The sequence below is a fragment of the Orbicella franksi genome, chromosome 15 (assembly GCF_964199315.1).
Source record: "Orbicella franksi chromosome 15, jaOrbFran1.1, whole genome shotgun sequence".
NCBI classification, from domain to species: Eukaryota; Metazoa; Cnidaria; class Anthozoa; order Scleractinia; family Merulinidae; genus Orbicella; species Orbicella franksi.
In genome coordinates, this window is record NC_138159.1 from 4,368,419 (window position 1) to 4,375,432 (window position 7,014).

At 40.1% G+C, this 7,014-nt stretch overlaps 1 pseudogene; it reads right to left on the bottom strand.

Annotated features, from left to right (window-relative positions):
- Positions 1 to 546: 546 nt before the first annotated feature.
- Positions 547 to 3,281, bottom strand: LOC145470247 (E3 ubiquitin-protein ligase TRIM45-like; annotated as a pseudogene).
- Positions 3,282 to 7,014: the final 3,733 nt, after the last annotated feature.

Genomic DNA, 7,014 nt, shown 5'->3' on the forward strand with positions numbered 1-7,014 from the left:
TTGAAATAGTGGGTATATTATTTTAAAACCGTGTCATTAAAACACCTTAGTTAAGACATCAGAAGTCTGAAAATTTATTATACTAACCTACAAAGGGTGGCAAAAGTAGTTGAGATAGTTGGCGGTATCGAATGCTGATTGCATTATCTCCATTATCAATTAGAAAATTCGGTTTTTATTGAGAACCAGGCCCCCTTCCCGGTTTCATTGTTGTGAAGGAAAGATGCCAGTTTTAGGAACAGGAAATCTAACATTGTTTTGGATGTGTGGGTAGTATCGTAAAGGTGAGGAGATAAATTCGTCTAAAGTACTCAAAAATAGCAAATTGTCTCAACAACTCTGTCGCCCATTCTAGCACTGTCTTGTGTTCCGCTAAGTTTGTCAGCAATAATAGCTTCCTTCGGTGATTATATAATATAGGAACTAACGTATATTATACATGCTTTTTACGTAACTTGAAGTTGTAACAAAATCATTTTCTGCTAAAGTTTTCAATTGTCGTACCAATTGTAGACTCACTCAGGGGCGGGTTAAGGTGGTGGGGGGGAGGGTGCACTGGGTGAGTAGCCATTCCCCTTTTTGGGGAAGTGAACCATGAAAAAAATTGAAAATGACTGTTTATATTTTGGCAAATGCTCTGGACAGTACCTCATTGTAATTTCTACTTTGTGGCAATTTGCTAATATTTCTGGTATTACAGTTTTCAATTAGGTTGTAGTTCTGAAATCGCAATATTTTGGGGGCATGCCCCATTGATTATGCAACCTAAAGTTACCAGCCCCCCGGCCACCCATTTTCACTTTTTACGCGATCTTCTCTTTTCTAAATTTGAAAACAATTATGATACCATTTCTTAGATTTGCCAATCTTCCACTGAATTTGACTATACAAAGGCATATAAAAACATCTTGAACGTCGGAAAAAAAAACAGACGAAATAAACGTACGTTGCATAATATTGTCATCATAGAGACCACTAAATTACAAAAACCATGCTACATGTAGGCTGTTTACAGCTCTCTATTTTCTGTAGAGAGGTTGTGAAGAGTTCTATGCGATATGCTACAAGCTATTGGAATATCTACTTCAGTACGTATACTGTATTACGCGCAGCCACGAGAATACGTCCATCTGGCGCTGTTGCTATTCCAAAAGGACTTGATAAACGAGTGACAGTTTTTCCTGTAAAGCGACCTTCTAAAGAAAACTGCTGAACTCGGTTATTGCTATAATCACATACAAGAAAATTATTGGAGCTGTCTAGAAGAATACCATTAGGCGAGTTAAATTGTCCATCTTGTTTGCCTTTCTTCCCAAACTTGTGCAAGAAAGTTCCTGACTGATCGAAAACTTTAATGCAACTATTGCCGCAATCATTTACTAGAAACATGTTTTTGTAAGGAATGCAGCTTGTCGGTTTGTTGAGTTTCTCTGGGCCACTGTCTCCAAATGAGAAAATAGTTTCTCCTTCTTATGACAACACTTGTATCCTATGATTGCCGTACTCGGTTACAACAATGCGTCCTTCATCATCTAAACAAACGTCAACTGGATTCTTAAACTCTCCTTTCCCTGCACCACATTTTCCAAAGCATTTCATATTAGCTCCTGTCTGGATATTTATTTGTTGTATTCTATGATGCAGTTCATCAGCAATTAGAATCTCGACGTCGTTTAGAAACGAAACACCATTTGGTTGTAAAAAGTGTCCAGAATTTGCTGCTTTACCACCAATTTTCCTTGAACAGTTACCATCTCTATCAAATACATAAACACAGTGGCCCTTATTATCTGTCAGAACTATCTTGTCTTCTGTGTTAACAGCGATTCCAACCAACCTTCGAGGCACGTCTCCTTGGAAGAATTTTAAGTCCAACTCGCCGAGGACATCAAGTTCACGCTCTTTCACCAGCACAGTAAAAGGACAGGTTGGAAGTTTATCGCCATTGATCTTCAATTCAATGCTGTAGGCGCCTGGTACTTTGGGAGTAAATTTCAGCTCAAGATTACCGTCCTCTTTCTCACTAACAATCAAATTTGTAACATCTTTACGGGTTCAATCAGAACTTTAACTTGATCTTTCAGATTAGCCTGGTTACTCATCTTCCCCTCCGACGTTTTAGGGCATAACGTAAACTCTGCCTCTACACCAGCCTGAAAAAATTGCTCCACTCCTTCAAGCGTTGATCGATTTGCGTTTGCTTTTGGGATTGTCTCAATAAAACCAAATTTCAAGTCTTTTGTAGAAGCAGCGGTAAATTTGACGAATGAGGTCTGATCATGTTTTGGAACTTCGATTTCACGCAACACCTCAAATCGCTGCTTCAAAGTTTCCTTGTTCCTCATGATATCCGAGCTTGAGCTTCTCTCTGTCAGATTTTTAGCAAACTCAACCGCTTGCTTCATTTGTTTGAGCAGAGACTGAGCTTCCTGGATGGCGGAATCAATTCTCCCAAGTCTCGTCACGCGTATTGTCTCGAGTGATACAATCGCCTCGCGCTCGCGCTCTCGAATCACTTCGATCATCTGCCCAGCAGCTTGCGAGACCTCGTGTTTAGCTGTTGCGACATTATTTTCCAGCTCAGAAGCCGTGTCTTCAAATTGTCGAATCACTTCAGTAAGCTCGCTCACCCTTTCGTTGATCATTTCAGCGCCAGACATGATGTTGGTTTTCTCGCCACGAGCTGCTTTGTCGAGTAAAACGATCTCGTGATTTCGGTGATCCGTGACTATGCAAATTTGGCAAACACAAGCTTGGCACGAAAAGCAGAAAAATCTGGTGATTTCTTTCTCGTGGAACTGTTGCGAGCAAAACGGCTGTCGCTTCAGAAAGGCTTCGTAATCTTCTGTTTTAAACTCCTTAACTGGGGTGACTTTGTGTCCTTCGAACGACTCACTCAGCATTTCGTGTGCGTTGTAACAGTCTGAGCACATAAACCGTCCACAGTCAAAGCAATAGTACATCTGGGAGTTGTTTTTCTTGCATTGGGAACAAGTAATATTACTTTCGTCGCCAGTCCGTCGAACGGCAAGAAGACTCAGCAAACTGTTGTGGAAAAAACTGCTCGGTAAGCTTTTGAAACGATTTCCTTCGGGCAAATCAATTAGCGTTTGACACTCTGGACAACGGAACTTTCCTTGTCTGTGACTGGCTCTTGCATGATTCTCCAAACACTGACTGCAAAATGTGTGTAGACATGATATAGTTTTGGGTTGTTTGTAGGTATCGAGACAAATCGAGCATTTAAGATGTTTGTTGAGGTCTTTCAAAAGGGACTCCATCGCTAGGCCTCGCTTGTCTAGTGAAGCTTGCGAAACACAACTGCATCAAAGATTTTGTTTTGGATTCATAGAAAACCAAATGAATTAACGTCATAACAGTCTGCCTGCAGCCAATCAAATGTCTTGCCTCCGGTGTTTAACCTTAGCTTATCTTACCTGAACTGAATTATGTTTTTACCTCAGGTTGTTCATCCGTGTCGAATTATTAATGCAGGATCCTTGATCCAACCGTTATTTTAAAGAATTTACTTGGCTAGTTACAAAGTAGTCAAATGCAGTCGTTTCAAAAATTCTTGAGAGTGTTTTAATCTACAGTTGACTCCCGATAACTCGAACCCTCGCTAACTCGAACATCCCGCTAACTCGAAGTAATTTTCATTTCCCTTCAGGCCATTTTCTATATAATTGTACCCTCGATAACTCGAACTTCCGACAACTCGAACCTTTTTCTATTTTCCCTGAATGTTCGAGTTATCGGGAGTCGACTATAGTTTAATGCCGTCATTCGCCTTGATATTGAGAAAACGGACTCTCCGATTTTCTTCTTAGGGGAGGGCGGCTGTGACACAGGTTATAACCATCACGACTTGCAGTTTTAAAATAAGGCATTTAAATTACAAAAGGTTGGCTGAGCGCCATTGTAATCTAAGATTGATAATCTGTTGCGTGTAATAATAAATGGGTTCTATTGGTGTCTGCTAGTAGCTTTGTTTGGACACGATCAAGCTATTTTTATACATGTAATAATATATGTTCCAGCCGGTATTGAAGGTGACGAGACAGTCTGCTTCAATAAAGACAGGCACGCAAGGCGTGCATATTACCTTGGCAGAAATTTACCGAATTTACTGAACAGCCTTGTTACTTATTGCTTGCATTTTTTTTCAACAAGAACCAATAATCTGGTTGAGGGAAAGTAAATAAACAAAAATTTAACTGAGCTTAAAACATAATTGAGCAGTTTTCAGCGTCACTACATTCGTACCAGAGAAACCGACTATTTTGTAGCTATCCGTTAGCTGCAATGAATATTAATTGGTAGGCATGTCATTAAAACACAATTTGTACTTAGACCATGGAAAGTTAAAGCGACACCATCCTTAAAAGTTGGTGATTTTGTGAATGATACAGTTTTGCAGTTGAGTTTTATTATGGAGCCGAAAGGGGCGGTCTATACTCATATAATTATCATCTAAGCCCACAAGTGCTTAAGAACGACTCCTCGCCAAGACAGTTCAGCATTGATAGTATAAATCTACTGTGTTCTATCACAAAAGCTATTTTCCTATTGGCTACGCTACTCACTATCTATTCTGCTGTAAATAGCGGGTAGCTTAGTGGTGTGCAGTTCAGTGTTCGGCCGCTATTTTGCGTTTTCGAAGTATCTTTGAAGAGGATTCTAAAAATTAGAGAATAGAAAACTCGAACTCATAATTTAATAGCAGTTAACTGGATGATAGATTTTTCTGAATGCAATTTGTCTCAACCTAATACGTGTTAGGCATTCACCGGAATATTAAACTGAAAACAACAAACTCGTATGACGCAAATGAAAACGAATATGAAGCGGGGATAAACTTGAAAGGAAAAATGAATAGAGTTAAGAAATAGATGGAAGCCGTTTTCCGTGTGCTCGCATCGGTATGAGCAGGCGATCGAGTGGGACGCGTTTGCGTCTCTCCCCAAGCCTATTCCGAGTTTGAATCTAAGTTGGCGTTCACTTGATCAAACTGCGCTCGCTTGTATTGCAGGCTTCATAGACAGTTATATATAAACGGACGCGATTTCTCCTTCTTTGCCCTTCTACATAAAAAAAAGAGAATAAATAAATTGAAATGGTGGGGTATATAATTATAGAACTATTTTATTAAAAATACAGATGGCGGAATTGAATGCTAAATACAGTATTTCCATTACGTATAGTTGTTTTTTCTACATTGGGAACAAGTCATTTCACTTCCATCGCCACAACGTCCAACGGCAAGGAGACTCAACAAACTGTTGTGGAAAAAACTGGTCTGCAAAGTATCGAAGCGGTTCTCTTCGGGTAAATCGATCAGCGCTTGGTACTCTGGACAACGGAACTTTCCTTGTTTGTGGCTGGCTCTTGCATGATTCTCCAAACACTGACAGCAAAACGTGTGAAGACATGATATAGTTGTGGGTTGATTGTAGGTATCGAGACAAATCGAGCATTCAAGATGTTTCTTGAGGTTTTTCAAAAGCGACTCCATCGCTAGGCGGCGCTCTTTCAGTGAAGCTTGCGATATGCGGAACAAACCTGCCGGTCAAGGTTTTATTTTAGTTTCCGAGAAAAACGAATTAATTAACGTCATAACTGTCTGTTTGGATCCAATCAAATGTCAGAAAATTACTTACGTCAGGAATTTGTCATTTGGTGCACAATGCAAATGCAAAACCCTGACCTGATCGCGGTTTTCTTGGAATTTTTTCGCTGTTGGAGATTTGAGACTTAAGGTCCGCTAATACGGGCAACATTTTTCTTCAACTTGTCTCGCAACATTGCTGCATTGCAAGTTGAAACACATTGTTGCGTGTATTACCACGTTTGTGACCAACTTGCCTCGCAGCAAAATACAGTGTTGCAAATTGAGGCAACATGTTGCGCAAAGTAGACTTGAGTTCTACTTTCTGCAACAAATTTTAGTTTTGCTGCTCGTATTACCACTGAAGCTACAACTTGTCTCGCAACAAATTTGAATTCAACGCTGGTGATTGGCTGTCGCGAAGCGCGGCAAATAAAAAAAACAGGGCGGACGTTGAAGGCGAGCCTGAATTCGAAGTAGACCAGCAAATCTCGGAAAGTCATAACTTTGTCCTTTACAAAGACCTCGAGGGCTATCATAGTCTTTGGGACACCTCGTTTGTCCCTTCAAAACGAGCAGGAAAAAAGGCAAAAGGCTTGGAAGAACTGTCGCAAAAATACAACTTTTCGGCTAGCTACCCGAAACGACCCTGAGCTTCATACTGAGAGAAATTCGCTGGCACGGAAAATTAAGAAGAAAATGACGGCCAGAAGTCGAAGTGGAACTTCGTCGAAATGCTAAATTATATTAAAGAAGGCGCCATCTTTATTTACACACGATTAAGCAATTTTTCCTGTAGAATTCTGCAGACCTGTATTTTGCTGCGAGATAAGTTGGTCACAAACGTGGTAATACGCGCAACAATGTGTTTCAACTTGCAATGCAACAATGTTGCGAGACAAGTTGAAGGAAAATGTTGCCCGTATTACCGGACCTTTACAAAGTGGTCAAATGCAATCATTTCGAGAATTTTCAATGAAGCTCCGACTTTATTCCGAGAAAACAGAATTGTTAATTGTATGGGCATTACGAACTTTGCTGTTTTAGGCCCAGTTCAGACGCCGAATTAGTTTAGATCGAATTAGTTTAGAAGAGAAACCATGCTAAACCGTGGGAAATCGTGTACGCGCTTGTCTTTCACGCAATGAATTGAATAAAGAAATCAGAAACTTATGTACGTAGGCTGTTTACACTCCTCTTTCTTTTGGTCTACTTGAAGAGTTTGAACGCCACTATCTTAGTTTTCTATGAATGAAAGAAATACAGGAAGAGAAAAGAAGCCCGTACCTCGGGAACAGGTACTCTCCTCAGTAACCGCTCGTCATGAACATAACAATATGGTGGCAATCAATCTCTTTAACCACACTGTAAAATGAATGATCATCACGTGATTAAACTAATGCTGA